We start from the raw sequence: 27,720 nt of genomic DNA on the forward strand, positions 1-27,720 counted from the left end.
GCTACACCTTCGTACAAGGTCCGGCCAAAAGACCTTCTGTATTTCAGAATGTAGTTGCAAACAAAGATACAGAGAAAATACTATTATGGGTGAAAAATAAATACTATGCCACATTATATTAGTTGGTTTTTGAAACTTGTGTCCGGTAAACGGCGTCCTTCATTGTAAACACATTGACAACAATTTTGCCTAAAGTTGTCTACAGTCATTCGTGTTGTTTTCGGTGGAATGGGAACCACTACCTGTGTAATTGCCTCCTCAGTCCTTAAATGGTTGTGAGGCGATGCTTGTGCTTTTCGGCCTTTAACCACCTCCAAAGGAAAACGTGTGACCTTGGTCTTAGCTGATGTCTCCTCGTAAAGAGAGAAGATGTTCAGGAATCAACTCTCTCAAAACTTATAGAGAATGTCAAGAAATGTGAGATGTCACACCGCCTTGTTGGAACAAGAGTTCTTCCTGGTCCCTAACAAACTGCTCTAATTTAACTTGGAGGAAGGTCACTGTCATGTGACTGTAGCGATTTGAATTAACAGTTACTGTTGTGCTACTCTTTAAAAAGTACGGATCACAGAAACCAAATTCAGCAACGGCAAAATGATCAATTATACAAGCAAGCTAAATTTATGTTTGCTGCTTACATCCTTCGTACTGTTGTAGTTTTACACCGAACAGCAAAAGAAACTGATACACCTTCCTAATATCATGTAGGGCCCCGCGAGCACGCGGAAGTGCCGCAACACGACGTGGCATAGACTCGACTAATATCTGAAGTATTGCTGGAGAGAACTGACACCAGGAATCCTGCAGGACTGTCCATAAATTTCTAAGAGTACGAGGAGATATAGACCTCTTCTTAATAGCACACTGCAAGGCACCCAAGATGTGCTCAAAAATGTCGGAATGCACAATGGACTTGAATGGATGCAGGTGATCAGACAGGATGCTTACATACGTGTCACCTGTCAGAGTTGTGTGTAGACGTATCAGGGGTCCCATGTCATTCCAACTGCACTCGCTCCACACCATTTCACAATCTCCACCAGCTTGAAAAGTCCCCTGCTGACATGCAGGATCCATGGATTCATGAGGTTGTCTCCATACCCACACACATCTATCCGCTCGATACAATTTGAAACGAGATTCCTCCGACCAGGCAACATGTTTCCAGTCATCAAAATCCCAATGTCGGTGTCGACGGACCCAGGCGAGGCGTAAAGCTTTGTGTCGTGCAGTCATCAAGAAGAGTAAACGAGTGGGCCTTCGGTTCTGAATGCCCATATCTATTATGTTTCATTGGATTGTTCACACGCTGACACTGGTTGATGGCCCAGCACTGAAATCTGCAGCAATTTACAGAACGGTTGAAGGCTTGCAGTTCTGTCACATTAAACGATTCTCTTCGGTAGTCGTTGTTCCCATTCTTGCAGGATCTTTTTCCGAGTGCAGCGACGTCGGATATTTGATGTTTTAGCAGATTCCTGATATTCACGATACACTCGTGAAATGGTCGTACGGGAAAATCCTCACTTCATTGCTATGTCGGAGATGCTGTGTCTCGTCTCTCCTGCTCCGACTACAATACCACGTTCAGACTCACTTAAATCTTGATAACCTGTCATTGTAGCAGCAGTAACCGATCTAACAACTACGCCAGACACTTGGTGTCTTGTATAGGCGTTGCCGACTGAAGCGCCGTATTCTGCCTGTTTACATATCTCTGTATTTGAATACGCATGCCTGTACCAGTTTCTTTGGCACTTCAGTGTAGTAGCCATCAGTATGCAGGGTGAAAAGTATTTAATCCGACAAACTCTGGGAAGTTGTAGGGGACATCAAAAGAAATATTTTCCCCTAATGTGATTTTTTTCTATGAAGCGTATTTAAACCGGTAGAGGGAGATTTTCTGGCGGCAGTTTAATTAAACCAACAAACACTTTTTCATTTTTTATGGCCAGGAAACAACACATTAACACAACCCAATTTCCATTACAGTAGATTTTCAAAAATGCCTCCGGTGACACGTAAACAAAGGTTACACCATCAGATCATGTTGTGTCTGACACGGGCAAAACCCCCAGGAGCATCCTGAATTATTGCTGCTGCTGTTACTATCCGGGCAACCAGATCCTCTTCTGATGCAACAGGAGTTGCGTAAACAGGGTTGCGCATCTCTCCCCAGTGGGGATCGAGCAGGCCATGGTACAGGACCACCTCTGCCAATCCACGTTTCTGTGAACCGTCGGACCGGGAATCGACGCACACGACGACTGAAATGTGCCGGCACCCCGTCATGTTGGAACCACATGCGTTGTCTTGTAGGGAGCGGGACGTCTTCCAGCAATTCTGGCAATGCTCTGGCGAAACAATTGTAATAGTGTCTGCCATTTAATGGCGTAGGTAGCAGGTACGGCCCAATTAAACAGTCCCCAACAACACCGACCAACACATTAACGAAGAACCGCACTTATTGAGCGCTAGTAACTGTGGCGTGTGGGTTATCCTCACTCCAATCAGGCGAACTGTGCATGTTGAAGACTCCATCACCCCTGAACGTTGTTTCATCGGTAAACAATACAGAGGATACCTGTTCCTGGTAGCACTGCGAAAACTGTGCCCTGGGTGGATAATCAACCGGTTCCAAGTTATGGACAAGCTGTAAGTGAAATGGACGTAACAATTGCTCCCGAAGGACTGTTCTTACATTGGTCTGGTACGTCCATATGTTACGTGCAATTGTACGAGTGCTGACAGAAGGATCTCGCTCCATATGCTGTTAGACAGCTTCCTCAAATTGCAGCGTTCTTACCGTGCAACGGCGTCCCTGTCCAGGTAATCTGCTAAGTGACCCTGTCTCACGCACACGTTGGTATGCAGTAGCTAAGGTCGTGTGATGCGGGATACGGCGATTAGGATATTGTTGTTGATAAACCCGTTATGCAGCTCGTCCGTTGGGGTGCGCTACGTACTAAGCACCAACCATATCAGTGTAGTCACTCCAGGTGTACCGCTCCATTAGTAAACAGAGACAATGCCCTACTACACTGTTGCACAGCAGTTGCCTACAACTGAAGAGTGTAATACGCCCTCTAACAACTGAAGATCGTTATATGGCCTCTAACAACTGAAGAGCGTAATACGTCCTCCACCGGTTTAAATAATCCTCATAGGAGAAAATGACATTAGGGAAAAATATTTGTTTTTATGTCCCCTACACCCCCCTCCCCCCAAAGAATTTGTCGGTTTAAATATTATGCGTAGTGAAAGGAAGAAAATACCGCTTTGCATACCGCCGCATCAAAAATAGGCATATTCTCAAATACTCTCAAACATGACTGAAAACTGCTTTCAGTACGGGAAGAAGTCCTTGACTATAAACAAAAAATGTCTCGCGCTGTAGACACAAAATAACTAGAGAAAGCTGTAAATAATGGAAATGACCACGACTACGTTCGGAATGAAATGCTGTGGAATTATTCACGTAACAAGCGTTTAGCTTCCGTCAAGAGCGCTTTGATCGTGCAGCACCGCGAGCTCCGCATGCGCGGCATTAGTTGAGTGGATGGGGTCGGTAAGCGGCCTCATTTACAAAGGCTTTCCCCGGCGACTCAAACCAAACGGCGGCTGTCCAAAGCGGGCAGTGCAGGGCAGGGCAGGCGCGAGGCGCACTAATAACAAGCCAGCCAGCGGCGCGACGCGGGCCAGCTGGCCGCTTAAAGGGGACGGCCGGCGCGGGCGCCCGCCTGCCGTGGGGTAGGTCGCGGCGGGCAGCTCCTCTTTAAGCCCCCGGCCGGCCGCCCCTGCGCGCTGACTTCCCGCAGCTCCTCCATGCGCTGCACAGCTGCGGATCGTTCGCCGAAGAGAGACCGCGAGGTAACGGCGTTCTCGTAAGGAACAGCTCTCGAGCCTTGTTGCGGCACTGTTGCCACGAGCATCAGATTTCACAGTTCCACTGTTTGCCGAAGTACACTACTGGCCATTAAAATTGTTACACCAAGAAGAAATGCAGATGATAAACGGGTAGTCATTGGACAAATATACGTATTATACTAGAACTGACATGTGATTACATTTTCGGGCAATTTGGGTGCATAGATCCTGAGAAATCAGTACCCAGAACAACCACCTCTGGCCGTAATAACGGCCTTGATACGACGGGGAATTGAGTCAAACAGAGCTTCAGCACTATACTACAGTTCATCAAGAGTAGTGACTGGTGTATTGTGACGAGCCAGTTGCTAGGCCACCATTGACCAGACGTTTTCAATTGATGAGAGATCGGGAGAATGTGCTGGACACGGCAGCAGTCAAACATTTTCTGTATCCAGAAAGGTCCGTACAGGACCTTCAACATGTGGTCGAGAATTATCCTGCTGAGATGTATCGTTTCGCAGGGATCGAATGAAGGGTAGAGCCACGGGTCGTAACACATCTGAAATGTACCGTCCACTGTTCAAAGTGCGGTTAATGCGAACAACCGAGACGTGTAACCAATGGCATCCCATGGTATCCCATACCATCACGCAGGATGATACGCCAGTATGGCGATGACGAATACACGCTTCCAATGTGCGGTCACCACGATGTCGCCAAACACGGATGCGACCATCATGATGCTGTAAACAGAACCTGGATTCATCCGAAAAAATGACGTTTTGCCATTCGTGCACCCAGGTTAGTTGTTGAGTACACCATCGCATGCGTTCCTGTCTGTGGTGCAGCGTCAAGGATAACCGCAGCCATGGTCTCCGAACTGATAGTCCATGCTGTTGCAAACGTCGTCGAACTGTTCGTGCAGATGGTTGTTGTATGGCAAACGTCCCCATCTGTTGACTCAGAGATCGAGACGTGGCTGCACTATCCGCTACAGGCATGTGGATAAGATACCTGGCATCTCGATCGCTAGTGATATGAGGCCGTTGGGATCCAGCACGGCGTTCCGTATTACCCTCCCGAACCCACCGATTCCATATTCTGCTAACAGTCATTGGATCTCGACCAACGCGAGCTGCAATGTCGCGATACGATAACCGGCAATCGCGATAGGCTACAATCCGACCTTTATCAAAGTCACAAACGTGATGGTACGCGTTTCTCCTCCTTACACAAGGCTTCACAACGTTTCATCAGGCAACGCCGGTCAACTGCTGTTTGTGTATGAGAATCGGTTGAAAACTTTCCTCGTGTCATCACGTTGTAGGTGTCGCCACCGGCGCCAACCTTGTATGAATGCTTTGAAAAACTAATCATTTGAATATCGCAGCATCTTCCTCCTGTCAGTTAAATTTCGAGTCTGTAGTACATCATCTTCGTGGTGTAGCAATTTTAATGGGCATTAGTCTGGGGCCGCTTCTACCATTCAGCAAGAGTAGGCGGCCGCCTAGGATGGCAAAATTTTGGGAGCGACAAAGAACGAAAAAAAAATTAATTTCGGGTCAAACAGGAAAAAATAAGACTGCAGAGTTTCGGGGCAGTAACATTGAATAAAAAGTTTTCGGCTTTCCCGCAGCGTCATTGTTTTGGTCTTCAATCGAAAGACTGGTGTGATGCAGCTCTCCTTGCTACTCTATCATGAACAAGCCTCCTGCATTCTTCTGTGAAGTTTGGAAGGTAGGAGACGAAGTAGTGGCTGAATTAAAGCTGTGGGAACCCATCGCGAGTCGTGCTTGGGTAGCTCAGATGGTGCCGGCACGGTAGCTCAGCGTATTCGGTCAGAGGGTTCCTCGTCCTCTGTAATAAAAAACTGAGCATGGGAATCAACTATGCACTTGTGTCGTCCGCCCAGACCAAATGCAACTAACAATGACGAATGACCAAAAAGAATTAAAGAAAAATATGGTAGAGCACTTGCTCGCGAAAGGCAAAGTTCCCGAGTTCGAGTCTCGTTCCTGCACACAGTTTTAATCTGTCAGGAAGTTTCAGTGTATGCTTTAGCTAATCAGATGCATATTTAATCAGTTCAATGTTTACATTAGCAGTGCCAGGAGACTTATGGCGTTTTACTTCTTTGATCAAATTTTGTACCGCTTCTATTGTTATCATATCAACAGAGCCTCTGATAATGGTGTTTATTCGTGATATGGCGGAATATCCGCATGTTACTCTATTGAAACAACCAGTTTTGGTCAAACAACAGGCCATCCTCACATAAGAAAACGACAGTAACACAGGATATGCGCCATGATGACTTGCACCTATAAAATCGCTATAAGTCAAATATATGCAAATTTTAGAATGCAGATTCTTACTAGGGCTTACTGAAAAACAACGCCTCCGAATTTTTTATGTGAATGCTCTTAAAGCTTTTTAATTAACACAGACTTTATTATTCTTCATGCATACATGTTTGCAGCTCTCTGCCGCAAGAGGGCTCCGAATTGTAGAGTGCAACAGAGCGGTGTGTAACGTAACTATGTCGGTGAGTGAGAGCTACCGTGCTTTAATCTCGTTTCGAATTCGAAGACTTCGTTGACATGTGAAGCACCTTCTCCTTCAGCATTGCAATGCCAGACCACACATGAACCCTCCAACATTTGCAGTAATTCGACACCTTAGGTTAACTGCTATCGATCATCCTCCATACAGTCCCGACAAAACCACATCCGATTTTCATCTGTTTACAAAACTTAAGCAACACCTTGGAAGACTTCACTTTGAGAGTGATTAAATGTTTCAAGCAGAGATTCGGTTGTGGCTCCGGCGATAAAATCAAACATTCCATAGTGACTGTATCAACAAACTGTTGTCTCATTGGGAGAAATGTGATCTCCACCAGGGTGGCTACGTTGAGCAATTAATTTGCACATGTGAGGAATAAAGAAGCAGAATGTTAATAACGTTTGTTTTGTTTAGAAAGCTTCAAGGGTTTTCACATAAAACATTTATAGCTTTACTCTTCAACACGTCATCATACGGAAAGCAATACGTTAACAGCATGGAGCACATCACCGTGGCCAGCGTCTGGTGAGAATGTCACGAACTCTCGTACGAGTGATTACAGACGTAGTGGCTGATTCCATTGTTCTTCCTACAACTAAATCAGTGTAACTATTTCAATAAACTGAAACAGGGCGTTAAATTTATTTTCTCCAACATACCATCCATTTACGTTATTTTTCTGATACGTTCTTGACTACCCAATTTGGCACAATTATTTCTGGTGTGACTATGTATTATTTTAGTTCGCGTGTTTTGCACTTACCATGCACGCAGTGACTTAATACACTGACAATACTGAGTCTTGCTCTCTCCCAACTATGAGTTATCGTGAACTACGCTGTCTATCTGTGTTTGGTTTCCCGCCCTCGTCGCGGTTTCGTCGTGTTTCTTCTTCCTTCTATGTGTGGCAGCAGTCATGTGTATCGATATTTGCTTCGTATACCGTCTTTGGTCTGGTGTATATAGTTTCCGATAAGGGGGTCGGGGAGCAGTCGGTCAGTTGTTGCGGACGATGGAAGTTATCTTCACGAGGTGCTGGGGCCACTGGCAATCCCCGTACAGCGTCGGAGCGTGTTTTGAGCTCTCCGATCGCTACGAGCTTCTTGGTTCGCCGACTCAGGACGTCAAAGTTGAGTAGTGGTTTCAACTACCCAACCCGCGCCTATTCATGTTGTGGTGGTTCGCTTCAGTGGTTTGCTGTTGGGGAGGTTTCCCGGTGAGCAACACCGAGTGGTTCTACTGCTGAGATTTAGCCGCTATGCGGTGCTATTAACTATTTTGGTTTGAGGGCACCAGTTGAATTTTCTGTCTTGTGGCCATTAGTGTTCTGGTTACCTGCCCTGGGCGCTGACGTTAATTCAGGCAGTGTTCTTTTGAGCGAGTTAACTATTACCGTGTTTAAAATTCAAGTGTACCAGCGGAATTTTCTGCCTAGTGGCCGTTAGTGTTCCGGTTACCTGCCCTGGCCACCAACGCAATTTCAGACAGCGTCCTTTCCTCACCTGTTGTCGCTGTCCAACATGGTGTGTAATTTTGATAGCAATACGTACTCCATTGTGGATTGTCACATGTGTAACATTGCCGGTTGGGGTTCTTAGGTACTGATTGACAGGAAGCAAGTAGCTGTGTCGGTCGGTCCGTGGCTGCCCCCTGATTGGGTTCTGACGGATCAAGTATCGTTGGGCTCACCTCCTGTCTCACGTAAGTGAGACATACATAGAAAGAAGGATCCTTTATTGTATGATTATATGATAGCGGAACAAACACTCGTAGCAGTTACTTCTGTAAAATATCTGGGAGTATGCGTGCGGAAGGATTTGAAGTGGAATGATCATATAAAATTAATTGTTGGTAAGGCGGGTACCAGGTTGAGATTCGTTGTGAGAGTCCTTAGAAAATGTAGTCCATCAACAAAGGAGGTGGCTTACAAAACACTCGTTCGACCTATACTTGAGTATTCCTCATCAGTGTGGGATCCGTACCAGATCGGGTTGGCGGAGGAGATAGAGAAGATCCAAAGAAGAGCGGCGCGTTTCGTCACAGGGTTATTTGGTAACCGTGATAGCGTTACGGAGATGTTTAACAAACTCAAGTGGCAAACTCTGCAAGAGAGGCGCTCTGCATCGCGGTGTAGCTTGCTCGCCAGGTTTCCATAGGGTGCGGTTCTGGATGAGGTATGGAATATATTGCTTTCCCCTACTTATACCTCCCGTGGAGATCACGAATGTAAAAGTAGAGAGATTAGAGCGCGCACGGAGGCTTTCAGACAGTCGTTCTTCCCGCGAACCATTCGAGACTGGAACAGGAAAGAGAGGTAATGACAGTGGCACGTAAAGTGCCCTCCGCCACACACCCTTGGGTGGCTTGCGGAGTATAAATGTATGTGTAGGTGTAGATGTTTCTTTAAATTATTTTATTGCTATCTTAATTGGATTTTTATCTTGTTAAGTTTTCTTGTTGGAGGCCTTCAGCCGTGAAAGAGTTGCTAAATTACAATTAATGACAATTAGAAGCAGAAACTGATCTCAACCACTGGTCCTTTCCACAATCCTATTACCTGTCCTGCCCAGCGGGTTTAGCGGGCGTTTCAAATACATCGAATGGTTAAAAAAATCAATGGAAGAAATAACTGATAACATTATCGGTAAGAATAACTGATAACAGATGACACATTATAAGAATATCTCATAAATTCTGTAATTATAGGTTACTGAAGGGAAAGAAAGTTATTGAATAGTGAAAACTCACAAATTTTTTCTGAAAAGTAGTTGCTACATAATATCCTGCTAATAGAACGACAGGTCACAATATGGTACAGACGTTGTTTCTAGTAAGGGGCACACAACTTGTGAAACTTCATGGGTGTGCAATGTTATCCTGGCCCATAAAACTAATTAAGATCTAGCCACATTTTTCTCTGCCCTCTCAGCCCTGCCTGTCCCCAATCCAGAGCTCTTCCTCTTCCCATGCACACAAAAATCATCCAGAAAGCAAGGGCGTCTAGCAACATGTTAAATATAAAGAATTGAAGCTGGAAAGAGCTTTGTATGTACAGCCACTATGATCCGATGAACTTTAATACAAGCATTTCCTTTGGAGTACAGTCCTATTATTGCCCTCCAGTTACTGAACTATCTTCTTATTAGACAGGCACGTAAAATAGCTTGCCACACTTCAAACTGTGTAAACAGGTAATCATATATTTAACAGCCCCTGATGAATCGTAAAATAATTTTTGCATCTTTTGATACGAAGCTAGTGGTGATGCTAGAGAAAAATTGGTATTTCGACTTTTTTAATTTCTTCTAGGAGTAGTAGGAATCACGTGAAAGAAATAGTTGATATAAATCATGTTGTGATATTGTGTCACATGTACACATTGGAGAGTTCTTGAACATTAACATACCTTCCGTGAAGGTGAATGGGAAAGGTACTATATTGGGAGTGCATTCATGTGATGGACGTTAAAATACCGACCGCTGGAGGGCAAACCCCTCTTGTGCTGCTATGTTTCAACCTACTCACCTCACCACGTGTGATATGCCCTCGCTTTAGTTTAGAAAAGCGCTTGGCTGCAACGTTGTTGTCTGTCCATATTTCCAGGATGCCGAAAACTGATAATATGCGTAATTAGTCAAATTGTGTTTTGTGCAAACACACGCAGTGCCTGTTTATTTTTTAAATTTATGAACTGGCCTTTAGCGTTCCCACTTCAGCCAGGGGCAGTGAATATTGACAGAATTGTTATTTAGTATCGTATATACCTCGTAATCATTTTAAATTATACTGAGACAATGACAACATTGTGATACAACTTGTGCAGTTGAAATGCAAGGGAATATTATAGTAACAATGAGGAGCTGTAGACATTCCGCCGCACATGTCCCGCCCGAGTATCTGGATCAAACGAACTCCCATGAAGATGGCATTGACGCCAGAAAGACCGCCTTCCCAGTATGCCTGTTGCTGACCACAGATCATGTGTCAAAACTGCTGGATTCTAATTGAATCGGAAAGAGTTCATTAGACGGCCTGCTCAATATAAGAATTCCTCTGTGGTGATACTTCTTCTGGCTTTGAGTCTGATTTACAGCTGTGCACCATCGTCTTGCAGAAACTGGGCAATACTGATACAAACGATTGATGCTGCCAAATCAGGTCTGTCACAGACGTAGGCTTTGGAATTCCGTGAGTAGCTAGGACTGCTGTCTTTCTAATGCAACCACAGTAGCAGAACGTGGCTGGGGTCTGCGGTCCTACTTGGATTTTTTTTGCAATGCGGACATGGCTGAAGTTCCACCATATAAATCCGGCCGCAGTGGTCAAGCGGTTGTAGGCGCGCAGTCCGGAACCGCGCGACTGCTACGGTTGCAGGTTCGAATCCTGCCTCGGGCATGGATGTGTGTGATGTCCTTAGGTTAGTTAGGTTTAGTTCTAAGTTCTAGGCGACTGATGACCTGAGAAGTTAAGTCGCATAGTGCTCAGAGCCAGCCACCATATAAAGCCGGCCGGAGTGGCCGAGCGGTTCTAGGCGCTACAGTCTTGAACCGCGCGGCCGCTACGGTAGCAGGTTCGAATCTTGCCTCGAGCATGGATGTGTGTGATGTCCTTAGTTAGGTTTAAGTAATTCTTGCGTTTCTCCCGGCGTATTTGATAATCAAAATATCCACGGGTGTACTGCCGGTCTATAGTGTCCAACGGGCACAATTTTTCGGCGATCAAACATGTCGCCATCATCAGGTGAACTGACGGACTGAGCTCCTGTGAACGTGCCGGCACGGAGATCCGTACGCTATGGCTGCTCAGGGGGAACTGGGTTCGGTCGCGGCGGCGACCGATTTAAATACCCTCCGCTCTTGGCGCGCTCCCTATTGTGCCCGTTGGACACTATAGACCGGCAGTACACCCGTGGATATATTGATTATCAAATACGCCGGGAAAAACTCAAGAATCACATCATACACCTTTACGGGGAGGAGATGTATCGCAGCATGAAGAAATTTGAAAAGTTGCTAAGTACTCTTGCCTTTCTAAAGAGATGTCGTTCCGAGAATGTTGTTCCAAATTTTGCTAAGGTTATGCATCACATCGATTCTGCAGCAGCTAAGAGAATCAAGAAACGAGCCAGCCTCGCATTGGTATGTGAGAGAGTGCAATTCACCCGCCGGAGCCTTGAGTTTATCTCACAGGAATTACTCAAACTTCATTTGCAATTAGCTACTAAGTTCACTTCTTTTTCCTGGGATTGGATTGATGGTGTCACCTGGGTGTCAGCTGATTCCGCCCATAAGAAGGCTACGGGACGTCAAACAGCTAAGTTCTCACGTCTCCTTGACAAACCATCTCTGCAGGTTCCGTGCAAGCCTGTCATCAATTTGAGTGGCATGGTGTTGAGTGATGATGCGGTCTCGGTTTTGCAGAAAGGTCTCAACTTAGCTCCCAACCCCAAGTTCACTCCGGTCGCAGAAATTGTTAGTGCTGTTCAACAGGTTGCAGCTCGACTTCCGCCAGAATCAGCCGAGGAAATACGTCGTGAAACTTGTCGTCCGTTGACGAAATCCAAGCCGATGAAGTCAAATATCAGCAGTAAAGCGAGGGCGGCCATTCGTGATCTGAGGGAACGCTCTGAAATTGTTGTCTTACCGGCTGACAAAGGCAATGCTACAGTTGTTGTCTCCCATAAGGTTCTACACTGATAAGATGCAGAGCCTGCTAAATGAGGATTCCTACCGGAAGATCACCGTTGACCCTACAAAGAAGGTGGAGAACAAGACGAGGGTTCTTCTCAAGGACGCAGATTTACCGGAGGGTGACGCTAAGAAATTGTTACCCCAAGGTCCGGTACCGCCTAGACTATATGGACTCCCGAAGGTTCACAAAGAGGGGCTACTATTACGCCCCGTTGTCAGCAACATCAGGGCACCTACATATTTGTTGGCCATATACCTGACGGGAATATTAAGTCCTTATGTGGGTAAATGCCCTCATCACATCCGTAATTCCGTGGATTTTGTTAAACGCCTTGATAGCTTCAGGTTGGATGAGTCAGATATCATGGTGAGTTTTGACGTCGTTTCCTTGTTTACGTGGGTACCCCTGCGAGAGTCGCTAGAATTGATTAGTCAGAAGTTTGAAGAATACCACTGAACTTTTTAGGCATGTCTTGACTTCCACGTATTTTCTTTCTAATGGAGAATACTACGAACGAACGAAGGGAGTCGCCATGGGTAGCCAACTCTCACCGGTGGTAGCGAATTTGTACATGGAGAACTTCGAGGAGGAAGCCCTGTCGTCATCCGAATGGAAACCTACTTGCTTTTTCCGTTACGTGGATGACATGTTCGTCATCTGGCCACATGGTATGGATAAACGTCTTGACTTCCTTACACATCTAAACTCCATACACCACAACATCAAATTCACTATGGAGACTGAAACGGAGGGTAAATTACCTTTCCTTGACGTCTTGGTCAAGAGAAGGGCTGACGACACCCTAGGTCATGGGGTGTATCGGAAGACAACGCACACTGATCTGTATTTGCACGCAGACAGCTGCATCCACCCTTCACAGAGAAATGGGGTACTTAAAACTCTAGTACATAGGGCGCGCACTATCTCTGACGCAGAGAGTCTACCCCAGGAATTGGAACATCTGAGAACTGTATTTCGAAAAAATGGGTACTCAGAGTGGCAGATTCAACGTGCTCTCCGCCCAACCACTGCAGCACAATCTGTTGAGATGGATGAAGTCACGAGGGAGGAGGTAGGCACTGCATTTATTCCATACACAGGCGCACTCTCGGGGAAAATCGCCCGCATTCTGAAGAAACACCGGGTCGGAACTGTGTTTCGTCCTCCGAATAAAACTCGTGCAAAGGTGGGGAGCGCCAAAGATGACCTCGGTTTGGGGAAGGCCTGCGTGTACCAGATTCGGTGTCAATGTGGCAAGTCGTATATTGGTCAGACGATGCGTACCGTCGAGGATCGATGCCGTGAACACCAGAGGCACACTCGACTGATGTATCCGAGCAAGTTGGCGGTCGCTGAACATTGTTTGTCGGAAAATCACGCTATGGAGAATGACCGCACGAGGATTCTGGTACAGACGTCGAGATACTGGGACAGTGTTGTTAGAGAGTCCATCGAAATTCCCTCCAATGACGACCTCATAAACCGTGACTGTGGCTATAATCTTAGCAAGGCTTGGGAACCAGCGATTGGGTTAATCAAGAGTAAATCGAGCAAACGTGTAGTTGTGACGACCAGGGCGGACAGAGCCATCACACCGACGTCATCTCAGACGCCGTCGCAATCTGTTCCACAGCGCGACCGTGGCGCGGGGCGCGGACGTCGGAGGGAGCGCGCCGCGGGCGGAGGGTATTTAAATCGGTCGCCGCCGCGACCGAACCCAGTTCCCCCTGAGCAGCCATAGCGTACGGATCTCTGTGCCGGCACGTTCACAGGAGCTCAGTCCGTCAGTTCACCTGATGATGGCGATATATTTGATCGCCGAAATATTGTACCCGTTGGACACTATAGACCGGCAGTACACCAGTGGCTATTTTGATTAGGTTTAAGTAGTTCTAAGTTCTAAGGGACTGATAACCTCAGAAGTTAAGTCCCATAGCGCTCAGAGCCATTTGAACCATCACCATATAAAGATGTGAAGTAACAGTCGCGATCCTGATTGGTGGGTGTTACAGCAGACGTATGTCGCCTCGATAGCTTTCACCGTGGAAACCATGTTTCACGGAAGAGCGTCCAGATATGATGGATCGGAGAGCCTTCCTATAGACACATTTCCATCTTATACTAAGATTGGAAGGTAAGTCGTCTACTGAGGGTCATGTAAGCTCTATTAGATACTTTTTAATATTTGTCTTACCGAGGATGAACCATCAAGGTCGCTAACAAGGATTGTGCGATGACGTCCGATGTTGTCAGTTCCAATCCAGATGGTAACAAGAATTTATAGTGACAGTGTCTGGGGTGCAAAAGTATTCACCTAAAGTACCTAGTCACATCCCTGCAGTGCCACATGGAGTATGAAGTCACTGATAACCACCATGCTTATCACTAGACTTCACACATCTTGTGGTACTGATGGTAATCTTCTGTCCGCCAGATATGGACTTAAAGTTCGTCTTTCCTTTAGTGATAGCCTGTAAGGATTGTCTATGAGATGACACAAGTTTTTTTTCGTCTCATTACCTTCATTGACAACAATATCACTGCACCCTCCCGCCCAGCTCTTCACAACAGTAAACAAACATCAACATCTCATAAGGGTCAATTTTGTTAGTAACGAAATACGTATAACGAAATACGTATGCCAAACGTAGCCTGTTCATATTCCTTGGGATGACGTATGTTTGCCATTCGAAGCTTTGTTTTACGTGGTCTCGTCCACAGCTAGTGGCATAGGTTATCCTCTGGCTGTGTTATTTTAAGTTTCTCGTCCCCGTTACCCCCCAACCCCAAAATGAATATTTTTTGTTATTACAGAGTCGGAACACTTGTATCTCATGATGCTGACAGCGCCTATGAGACAGGGTGTAGTAGAGTGGTTGGCATCGTGATTCATGACTGCAGTCAGCACGTAGTTTGATCGGAGACAGGCACGTCTCGCCATTATGCAGTCTCAGGTGCGAGGAACAGGACTGAATGTTGTACTTCGCTTCTGAAAATACAGCTGTCCTTCCCGTTAATGTAGGCAAACAAACGTCCCAATGATCGCGCAGTACATTCCTACCTCATTTACTATTGAGTGACGATGGAAAGTTATCAAGGGCTACACAATACACCTCACGGAAACATGTCTCACGTGAGAGAATATCTCCACCGTCTGTCTGAAAGGCAGGCTGTTGCCTAGCAGAGCGAATCCTCTTATGTGCGTTTAGGCGTATTTATACCCTGCCAATATCTGGCGGGACTCATCAGTCCAGGCGGCCTTTTTCCATTCTTTGAATGACCACTTACAGTTTTCCTGTACCTCTTACAGTATTTTTGTGCATTACGAGGACGGGTGCAGAGAGGTAAGCCATAGCAACGAGTTCCTTCTGGATGTTGCAGCTGCTGCTGGTCCGTCTCGAAGTGAGATGTGATGTGTAGTTCTGTGCCCCACTGTTGCTAATTTTCTTTATATGCTGCGACGAACCATATGATCAACATATTATTGTTTGTGGTAGTTTATTTTTTCGCTAGCGGTTTCCCCTCAAACTTTGTATTCACGGTATCTCTTTGATACTGTGGCCCGTAGAAAGCTTGTTATCACTGTGACTTCTTGCGTAGGCTAGTTTTAGGATATGTGGTGGGATTGTATTAGAGCTATATTTTAGTATGTAGATATGTTGCAAATATTTTTGCACCTGCGTGTATTTGATTGGAAATGCTATTTTACATTTTTATGTACAAATACCATCTGCTATAGCCTCTAGATGAAGAGTCTACACATTGCAATAAAGCCAGTCGGCTGGTTTTTGTAAAATTTAAAATACTCAGTCTCCACAGAAATTAATCCCAAAAAAAGAATGTTGTCTGAGACCAAAGTTATATGGAGTAGACTAATGCTCACATAATAACTGTCGGACAAAATACACAATGGAGAAAATCATGGGTGTAGCAGAACATATTCTTAAACGCGAATGCTTGATATGTCCAATCATCTTAACACTTACTATTAAAATAGTAATACATCAGTAAAGGCACTGACAAATTTCCAAATCCATTAGTTTTTAATGCTGAAATAACTATGACAGTGGCTTTACTCGACGTTTAAATCCTCAGTCTGAAAGACATACCTCCGCTTCCAGATCATCTGTCCGGGAACAGCATCTCCTTCACTGTGGCGCACAAAATAAGGAAAAAATTCCATATTACCTCGCCATGAAGGAGGCTCCGTTTTTATGGTAGTGGTATCTGGTTTGTACGGCTCTCAGCTGCGTGGATATCAGCACCCATACAAATTCCCAATCTTTTCACCGTTTAGTCTCGCCACTTTCCCGATTGATGATGAAGAAATGATGAAAACAACACAAACATCCAGCCCCGGGCGGAGAAAATCCCCGACCCTGCTGGGAATCGAACGCATGCCCCCGTGCTCCAGAGGCAGCAAGTCTTTTCACTAGACCACGAGCTGCAGACGAAGCTCCGTTTTCCGCCATTAAATCTAGTTCGTTAGTGATTACGTCTTTGCGATACTTGGAGGTATTTGTTGTAACTTCCAAGTTCAAGATCGGAGAACTTCCCTCTATCTCTCTTCTATCGTCTTTATCAATTTAACTGATTATGAGTTCACTTTTGGTCACAGCCTCGTCCCCAGAGAAGGGCATGTACTGTTCCCCTGGTCTCGCGTGGTCTCTATTGGTGTCAGTACGCTATCCCTTCCCTACAGTTTCGGAATGAATACAAAAGCAAAAAGCGGTCTCGCCCCTCTGGCTGAACACTGCTCTTCACTTCCTCTGTGAAAACTTCCAAATGACTCAGGAAGCAGAAAAAGGAGGAAAACCGGTGTCCCAGAAGGAACGGACGAGGGGAAAATGAAAAACTAAACAGGATCTGCACGCAAATATGACAGCTTAATCATCTGTCTGATGTCGTTCGTCACTAACATATGGTTTCTTCCGTCTGGTAGTCGTCTGATATGTATGCGTTCAAAATGGCGCTTTGTTAAGGACATTAAACACGCATTCTGGAGGAATTACGCGTCCGACCACCCCTATTTATGTTTTCCGTGATATCCGTTACTCGCTTCGAGGAAATGTCGGGTTTGTTCCTTCGAAAGGGCACGGTAGATCCCATCCTCGAGACAACGCGAGGTTGTGCTCCAACCCTAATGACCTCTTTGTCGATAGCACTTGTCTTCCTTCAGCTTCGTCAAGTGACGGTCCGCACCGGCGACTGGAGCCTGAGCGGCATCGGCCCATCTAATACGTTTTCGTCCTCAGAGATATTAGTAATTACGTAATTTCTTCAGGCGCATGAACTGATAATATTTATCTCGGGTCTGCAGCCGGATCATCTACTAGCCACCGATTCTGCCCCTAAAGCAAAGTAATGGTACAGCGTTTTTTTTACTTCAATGTGTGCACTCGATTAGTCATCTTAAACACACGCCTAAAATGTATACTCAGTTGTACGAACAGTAAACATATATGCGTATGAGCAGATATAAAAGCTCAGGTTGATGCAATTTTGTTCACTACAAATTGCCAACGAATAGATTTAGAAGTGAGTAAGTTTTAAGTTATCAGTTCACACCCTGTCTCAAATTTAATCACAAACAATGAATAAAAATATACATACCTTTAAAACCTGCAGACTTTTCCATGTCCTCTTCAGAGAATCACAACGACTTTATTAAAGTTAATGTCTTTAGTAAACAGACGAGTTTACGATTATAGAGGGAGGTGGTATCACATACTCAGCAGTCTCTTCAAAATAACAATTCACTGTCAAATTTTGGCCAAGATGACAAGATGTGGTCTGCTTCAGCTTCCGATTCAGAATCATACTCACGTGCGAAAAAACCGTAAATGTTCATTCGATGTATACAAAGAAGAAAAGAGGCACGGTTGACACTGAGTCTGATGGGGGTGGTAATAGTTGATCGGTCCCAATGTGTCCTCGTAATTCACGCCCTTATGGGTTCAAATGGTTCAATGGCTCTAAGCACTATGGGACTTAACATCTGAGGTCATCAGTCCCCTAGACTTAGAACTAAGTAAACCTAACCAACCTAAGGACATCAAACACATCCATGCCCGAGGCCGGAGTCGAACCTGCAACAGTAGCAGCCCCGTGGTTCCGGACTGAAGCGCTTAAAAACCGCTCAGCCACAGCGGCTGGGGGCCTGATAGGAATTCGAGGTCACAACGCCGCATAATAACCACCTTTCGTTTGTTGGGACACGTTTCACATAACGTGCCATTGATGCTTTCTGTGTAGAGCGTGCTAGGGGCCAGCAGCGGCGGCGTTTGGCGTACACGTGCTGTTCATAACCCGGGTACATCAGTTCTCCCCTGAAGACTGAGGGTCGATGGACCACTGGAATGTCACGTCAAGATGATTATATGAAGCAGCTCCAAACCTGGTAAGAATATTATTGACATTAGTAATATCTTGACGGAGCTACATTCAAGGGTCCGCAGCTCGTGGTCGTGCGGTAGCGTTCTCGCTTCCCACGCCCGGGTTCCCGGTATCGATTCCCGGCGGGGTGAGGGATTTTCTCTCCCTCGTGATGACTGGGTGATGAGTGCTGTCCTTACGTTAGTAGTTCTACGTTCTAAGGGACTGATGACCATAGATGTCAAGTCCTATAGAGCCATTTGAACCATTTTTACATTCAAGGGCCCAGGGGAAACCAAATTACAAATTATATCCTAAGAAAGACAAGCGCCTATCTAACCTACCGGGAAATTTGAATTTCTATCTTTCACAGAAAATATAAATCAACAATGCATTTGTTCATTTTAACGTATATGACTTCCCATTTCCCAGTTTCCTCACATGTAATCTGCCCACGCATACTGGGTGACGAAATCGTAAACGGTTGAAATGTTATCGGCATACTAAATACCCACCGGCATTAACCCTGAGGCGACGTGCGGGATGTAGATGCAAATGATCCGTATCACTGTGTTTCTCTTGTTACTTGATTCAGATTACGAAACTATGTACAACATAATAAAAATTTTTGAATTAACCCGGTTCCCAGATCTCCTGAAGACAGACGTTGACTGTGCATTTTGTATCACAGACACAGTCTCTGTGACTGGTCAGAGATGTTACTAAACCCGTCCAAAGATGTAAACAACCATGCGTGAGCAGCGCCTATTAGATAGAGGGGGCCCCGACGGACCATCAGTTCCAGTCATTCTCCCATGAAGGAGGTAAACGGCACGTGTTGTCTGTAGTTCAACCATGCCTAGACGGTCAACACCGCGGTTCGATCGTTTCCGCATTGTTACTTTCTACCAGGGAGGTCTCTCAACAAGGGAAGTCTTCAGGCGTCTCGGAGTGAAAGAAAGCGATGTTGTTCGGACATGTGGGAGATACAGAGATACAGGAATTGTCGATGACATGCCTCGCTCAGGACGCCCAAGGGCTACTACTGCAGAGGAAGACGATTACCTACGGATTGTGGCTCGGAGGAACCCTGACAGCAATGCTACCATGTTGAATAATGCTTTTTGTGCAGCCACAGGACGTCGTGTTACGACTCAAACTGTGCGCAATAGGCTTCATGATGCACATTTTCACCCCCGACGTCCATGGCGAGGTCCCTCTTGGGTAAGTACGATGTCATGCAGCGCGGTACAGATGGGCCCAACTACATGCCGAATGGACAAATCAGGATTGGCATCACGTTCTCTTCACCGATGAGTGTCGCATATGCCTTCAACCAGACAATAGTCTTAGACACACTGTCCAGCGAGTGCAGCAAGGTGAAGGTTCTCTGCTGTTTTGGAGTGTCATTAGGTGGGGCCGACTTAAAGCCGCTGGTGATCATGGAAGGCGCCGTAGCGGCTGTACGATACGTGAATGCCATCCTCCGACCGATAGTGCAACCATATCAGCAGCATTGGTCTTCATGGACGACAATCCGTGGCCCCGTCGTGCACATCTTGTGAATGACTTCCTTCAGGATAACGACATCGCTCGAATAGACTGACCAGCAAGTTCTACAAACATGAACCTTATCGAACATGCTTGGGATAGACTGAAAAGGCCTGTTTACCGACGACGTGACCCACCAGCCACTCTGAGGGATCTACGCCGAATCGCCGTTCAATAGTGTGACAATCTGGAGCAACAGTACCTTGATGAACTTGTGGATAGTGTGCCACGACGAATACAGGCATGCATCAATGCAAGAGGATGCGCTACAGAGTCTTAGAGATACCTGTGCGCACAACAATGTGGGCCACCACCTCTGAAGGTCTCGCTGTACGGTGGTACAACATGCAATGTGTGATTTTCTTGAGCAATAAAAAGGGTGGAAATGATGTTTACGTTGATTTCTATTTCTGTTTTCTATACAGGTTCCGGAACTATCGGATCCGGGGTGATGCAGAACTTTTTTGATGTGTTTATATCATATGAGTTATTTTGAGGCCGTAACAGTTCAACCTCATTTCCTGTGCGTTATCTCTAAGGCAGGAAAGTGTGAAGAGCAGGGCCATAAGACACGGAGAACGACCTCGAATTGGGAAGTAATGAAGAAGGGAATGCGTAGTGTCTTTTTCAAAGGAACCACTCTATAACTGCCCTCCAGGCATCTAGGAAAACCACGAAAAATCTAAATGTGAATGGCCAGACGCGGATTTCAATAGTCGATACTCGAATGCCAGTCCAGTGTCTACTCACTGTATGTTGATTAGGGAGAGGCATAGCGCCAGATTATCTATGGAGTGATCATAGTGTATGACTCATGTCACCGTCATCTAGCTCGGATTGTTTTGTCATAAATATGAGGCTGTTTGTTCACATTTGTGGCTAACAATGAATTTCAATAATTCCCAACTTTTATAGATTTATTTAACATTATAAGAGTAACAGTAGTGATGAATAACTGTTAATTCTACGGATGCAAATCTAAAAACGTCAAAGGAAAAACAATTATTTTTCATAGGTAAGTACTACAAAGGGTAATTCTGGTTATCATGCTTGTAACAGGCCCTTTTTGTGTTAAAAATATCAAGAAACCATGTAATAAATATTTAATGTCGTAGGGACAATTATGTGACTAAATATCCACAAATCTTCGAGTTACGTACTAGATAAATTGTGTAGTTTTTTACAATACGTGACAAAAAGTTTTGGAAATTGGTGGTAAGCTCCTATGGGACCAAAGTGATGAGATCATCGGTCCCTAGACTGACACACTATCTAATCTAACTTAAGCGAACTTAGTCTGAGGACAACACACACACCCATGCCTGAGGGAAGACTCGAACCCACGACGGTGGGATCCGCGCGAGCCGTGGCAAGGCACCCTAAATCGCGCGGTTGCCCCAGGTGGCACAACTAGTGACAGCGGCAAGGGCTGTTGTAGAATACTTTTTTCTCTGTCAAATAACTCATCAGGCTGTGAGTTATACAGGGAATTTGGTTTCCAGTTGGTGCATTCGCCTGATGATCAAGGGGAACCTCGCGAAAACATTGGTCAGACTGAGGGACGTGATGTATTTAATTTCCTAGACGGAAACTAAAATTTTGTTTATGTGTATTTATTTTTGTATAGATGTGAGCTGTATCCGTGGCTCTGTGTTAAGCTGAATATGCACTCGTTTCGAGCACGTGCCAGTAATATTTTTATATTCTCGTATGTCAGTCAGAGTCATTTCCTCTGGATTATACATATATGCAAGCCATCACAGATAATTTAATCACAGTACGAAACAGCACAAGTACCACTTTTATCGTGGCTAATTACTCTGTGTGGTTAACTTTGAGATTTCCCTTAGGATGAACAAACTTTAATAAGACTAGATTAGAAAATAAAAACAAGATAATTTCGTCCCCAAAAATATTCCAAACTGTAGTTGATAGCTGATTTGCTGTATTTAATAGCTTCAAGAACTACTCAAATACTAGGAAACCATTCGGCAACGCTATCTCAGCACAATTAATTGAAACAGGGAAGAGGCAAAACGATAAACTAATGAGGTGACGAATATTATGGGGTACCATGTAAAATCGTGTCGAACCTCCTTTCTTTTGGCCGACGCAGTGCAGAAACTCGACGTAGAATGGACCCATCAAGTCGTTGGAAATCCCCTGCAGAAATAATGAGTTATGCCGACTGTTTTTCTTTTTTTCAGAGTGGCGATTACAACTTACATCCTCAATTATTTGCTAGATGTATTTCAATCTCTGCCTTCCTCTACAGTTTTTCCACACCTCCTTCTAGTATCGTGGAAGTTATTTTCTGATGTCTTAACCAATGTTCTGTCCCTTCTTCTTCTCAGTGTTTTCCATGTACTCCTTTCCTTTACGATTATGTGCAGAACCTCCTAATTCCTTACATTATCAATCCACCTGATTTTCAACTTTCGTCTGTACCACCACATCGGAAATGCTTCGATTTTCTTCTTTCCTAGTTTTTCCACAGCCCATGTTCCACTACCATAAAATACTGTGCTCCAAACATATTCTCAGAAATTTCTTCTCCATATGAAGGTCAGTGTTTCATACTACTAGACTTTTCCCAATGCTGAGTAGGTAGCAGAATTCCGTAACCACATACTTCGTGACGGTCAATCATGATGTTAAGTTTCTCGTTGTTCTCATTTCTGCTACTTCTCACACTTTCGTCTTTCTCCGATTCCCTCTCAGTCCATAATCTATACGCATTAGTCTCTTCAATCCATTCAACACATACTGTAATTCTTCCTCACTTTTCGCTGATGATAGCAATGTTCTCAGTGAATCTTAACACTGATATCGTTTCACCTCTAGCCGTCCAAAATTGCGAAAGCGTTGCCGGTCCAGGATTTTGTGCACAAAATGAACTCCCGATTATGTGCCATAAATGTTCAATGGGTATCATGTCGTACAATCTAGGTGGTCAAATCTTTCGCTCGAATTGTTCAGAATGTTCTTCAACCCAATCGCAAAACATTTTGGCCCAGGGGCATGGCTCATTGTCATCCATTAAAATTCCATCATTTGTTGGAAACATGAAGTCCATGAATGGCTGTAAATGATCTGTTAGTAGGCGAAAATTGCCACTTTCAGTCACTGATCGTTTCAGTTGGTCCAGAGGACCCTATTAATTCTATACTTAAGCGCCAAACAAATTGTTGTAGGCGTGAACATTCAAATATAGAGATGCTAAACAGGCAGAATACGATGCTGCGGTCGGCGACGCTTGTATAATACAACAAGTGTCTGGCGCATTTGTTACATCGGTTACTGCTGCTACAATGGATGGTTATCAAAATTTAATGAAGTGGTGTTATAGTCGGCGCACGAGCGATGGGACACAGCATCTCCAAGGTAGTAGAGGTTTTCCCTTACGACCATTTCACGAGTGTACCGTGAATATCAGCATTTCGGTAAAACATCAAATCTCCGACATCGTTGCCGCTTACAAGTACGGGACCGATGACGGCTGAAGAGAATCGTTCAACGTGACGAAGAACAACCTTTCCGAAAGATTTCTGCACATTTGAATGCTGAGCCATCTACAAGTATAAGCATAAGAACCATTCAACGAAATAACGTCGATATGGGCTTTCGGAGCCGAAGGCCCACTCTTGCACTCTTAATGACTGCAGGACACAAAGCTTTACTCCTCGCCTGGACCCGTGAACACCGACATTGGATTTTTGATGACTGGAAACTTGTTGCCTGGTGGGATGAGTCTCATTTCAAATTGTATTGAGCAGATCGACGTGTGTGGGTATGGAGAGAACCTGGTGAATCCATGGACCCTGAATGTCAGCAGGGGACTTATCAAACTGGTGAAGGGTCAGTAATGGTGTAGAGCGACTGCAGTTGGAGTGGCATGGGACCCCTGATACGTCTAGATACGACTCTGACAGACGATAAGTACGTAAGCATCCTGTCTGTTCACCTGCATCACTTCATGTCCATTGTGCATTCCGAAGGACTTGGGCTATTCTGACAGGACAATGAGACACCCCCACACGTCCAGAATTGCTACAGAGCGGCTCCGGGGACACTCTTCGGAGCTTAAACACTTCCAGACTCCCCAGATATGACCATTATTGATCATATCTGGGATGCCTTGCGACGTGCTGTTCCTAAGAGGTCTTCACCCTCTTGTACTCTTACAGATTTATGGACAGCCCCGCAGGATTCATCGTGTCAATTCCCTCCAGCACTACTTCAGACATTAGTCGAGTCCATGCCACGTCATGATGCGGCACATCTGCGTGCTCGCTGGTGCCCTACTGGACATTAGGCAGATGTACCAGTTTCTTAGGCTCTTCAGTGTATGTGAACGCAGCCCACACTATTACGGATCCTAGACTAGCTTTCACTGTGCCTTGTTGACGACTGGGGTGCATGTCTTCGTGAGGTCTGCACCATACTCGAACCCTACCCAACTCTAATCATGACCTCATATGACCAGGCCTCGGTTTTCCAGCCATAGCTCATTACGCAAAATTTCGCCGCATTGCCGTAATGGACACATTTTTCGTATGTCCCACATTGATATCTGCCGTTATTTCACACAGTGTTGCTTGTCTGTTAGCACTGATAACTCTACGCAAACGTCGCTGCTTTCAGTCGGTAATCGAAGGCAATCGACGACAGCGTCGTCCGTGGTGAGAGGCAGTGCCTGAAATTTGGTATACTCGGCACTGTCTTGACTATGGATCTCGGAATACTGAATTCGCTAACACTTTTCGAAATGGAATATCCCACACACCCAGCTCAAACTGCTATTCCGCGTTGAGGCAATAATCACATCGGAAGGCTTTTCACATAAATCACTTGAGTACAAATTACAGCTCCACCAATTCACTGCCCTTTTATACCTTGAGTACGCGATACTACCGCCATCTGTATATACATAAATAGATATACCATCACGTCATTTCAATGTATTTCTTTCTAATAGCACCAAAGGGATCGGTGAGTTTAAAATACACTTCCCACGGATGTATCACCATCAACTGTGTCCGTATCCCCTGACTCCATGAGAGACTGCGGAGAGAAACTCTTCGATAGCCACGCTCCTCTGCTATACCGGAACGATAACCGCCAACAGTGCTTGGCCTACCTAGGCAGTTACCCTACCAAGTACTGGCTACGCCTGTCTTTGCTTAAGCTGGGTGATTTGGTCGGATCCTGTGCATTCAAAGAAGCAAGTGCATTGGCCTGACGGTAGAGAAGTTGTAGGGTTGCTAGGAGAGGACAGGTGGCGCTGGGAGCCAATTGGCTGTGTTGACGGTCGAGTGTGGGATCGGAGTGTGGCGGCGCAACAAGCGACACAGCTAGCGGCGGATCGCCTGCCGCGGACGCGCGCGACTTCATCACGAGTGGAGTGCGCTAACCGCGTCAGGGGAAGAATGTGCCATCTTGCGGTGATGTGCTCCTCACTGGCTATTGATCGGCCGTGCCGACCTCTGACCTTTCGGCGGCCAGACTACTGGCCGCCGCGCCGCGCCGCGCCGCCATTCCGCCAAACCCGAGCCCCATCTCGTTCTCGTCTCGCCCGCCCTCCAATCTCTGGTCGCACCCCCCTGTCCTCGCTGGTCGCTGCGACGCGCGTGTCTCGCACCGCGGAGTATACTGGACACATTTACAGTGCCAAGGTTTATTGCTCTCCACGTGATTCCATCATTACTTTTGCAGAGATTTATCTTTCTCCTCATCCGTCCTTTATCCTAATGCTGTTCATCCACGTGTGCCTATTTAAACGTCGTAAACTGCAGAACTACAGTAACATAATTCCCCTTCCGAATACTAAACTACCTGGCAAGTTGCACTTCAGATTGTGACGATACATGATAGAATAGCAAGAATACGCATTTCGTTATAATAACGCAATAACGAGATGTGTCCGGACTATTCGGAAAATCAGCGTTAGGAGAGCACTGAAGCGTAAGGAGAGCAATGAGGGAAGCGTTCAATGACCCTGAAACTAAAATTTTGTCAACTAAGATCCTAAGAGATTTTGGTCTTACGTAAAATGAGTAAGCACTTGGAAATCATCTACCCATTCACTCAAACTGGCAGTGAAAGAGAATATAACAGAGACAAAACCAACAAAATTATTCGATCTTCCGATCCTGTTTCACAGTGGAAGACTGTAACACAATGTCTCCTTTCAGTCATCGTAGGAACGTCGAAATTGCGTATATTGATACTCGTATCATCGATCGTGGAATCGAAAAGCAACTGCAGTCGCTTAGTAGTGGAAAGGCATCAGGACCAGATGAGATGTCTATATGATTCTTCAAAGATTATGTGAAAGAACATGCTCCCTTTCTAGCAACAGATTATCGTAGATCACTATGGCAACGAAGGGTATCCGGTGACGGGAAAAAAGCGCAGATCATTTTCGTTTTGAAGAAGGACCACAGGACAGTTACACAATATTATACGCCTAAATCGTTGACGTTAGTGTGTTATAGAATTATAGAACGTGTTTTGTTCTCAAGAATTCGGATGTTTATGGGGAACGAAAATCTTCTCTACAAAAATTAATACAAAACTTTGAACATAGCTGCTAAGGTTCAGTGACCGTGTCAGAATTATATTAGAACAAATAAGCCCTCGGTCACAAATATTAAGTCAAAATCGACTAGGTCTCGACGCAGCTATGAGCGTCGTCTTAAGAATTAGACTAACTCCTCTAAAACAAACGACGCTCATAGTAACGGCGAAACCTGATCAATTTTGACTTAATGTTTGTGACCAAGGGCTTATTTATTCTAATATAAAAAATTAATATGATTCTTTGAAAAAAATCTCTCGAAACTCGGCTCCCTCTATTGCTCCATGAGATCCATAGCGATGTAGACAATGGCGCTCAGGTTGACGCCGTGTTCCTTGACCTCAGGAAGGCATTTGACACCATCCCGCACTACCGTTTATGGAAAAAATTTCGAATTTTTGGAGTATTGCACCAGATTTGGGACCTGAATTTGTTATTTATTGTTTACAACGTACGGACTGAGATTCACAGCGAGAATGTTAAGGAAATGTAGCTCATCCACGAAAGAAGTGGCTTATAAGGCGCTTGGTCGACCGATTCTAGAGTACTGTTCATCAATATGGGATCCTTACCAGGTAGGACTGATGGAAGAGATAGGGAAGACCCAAAGAAGAGCGGAACGTTTCGTCACCGGAGATCGTTTAGTCGGCGCGAGAGCGTTACCGAGATACTCAACAAATTCCATTGGCAGATATTGCGAGAGGGGCATTGATCATCACGGAGAGGTTTACAACTGAAATTTCGAGAGAGCACTCTCCAAGAAGTGCCGGGCAACACAATACCTCCTCGCACATACATCTCGCGTAATGGCCAAGGGGTGAAAATTCGAGAAATTAGATCCAGTACAGAGCCTTAACGACAATCGCGAGTGGAACAGGGTAGGGGGTGTCAGTTAGTAGTGCCCGAAGTACCCCTCCACCGCACACCATTAGGCTGCTTGCGAAGTATGTTGTAGATCTATATACGAGCTACATTTAGAAGAATAACCTCTGAAGGTATTGTCCACTGTGCATGACTAACTGTTAAACAATATCAAAAGCCAAAATATGAGTTATTCCCTGAAATGGGCTCTATGAGGCACTGTAGAT

Source organism: Schistocerca gregaria, chromosome 2, assembly GCF_023897955.1.
Source record: "Schistocerca gregaria isolate iqSchGreg1 chromosome 2, iqSchGreg1.2, whole genome shotgun sequence".
Lineage (NCBI taxonomy): Eukaryota > Metazoa > Arthropoda > Insecta > Orthoptera > Acrididae > Schistocerca > Schistocerca gregaria.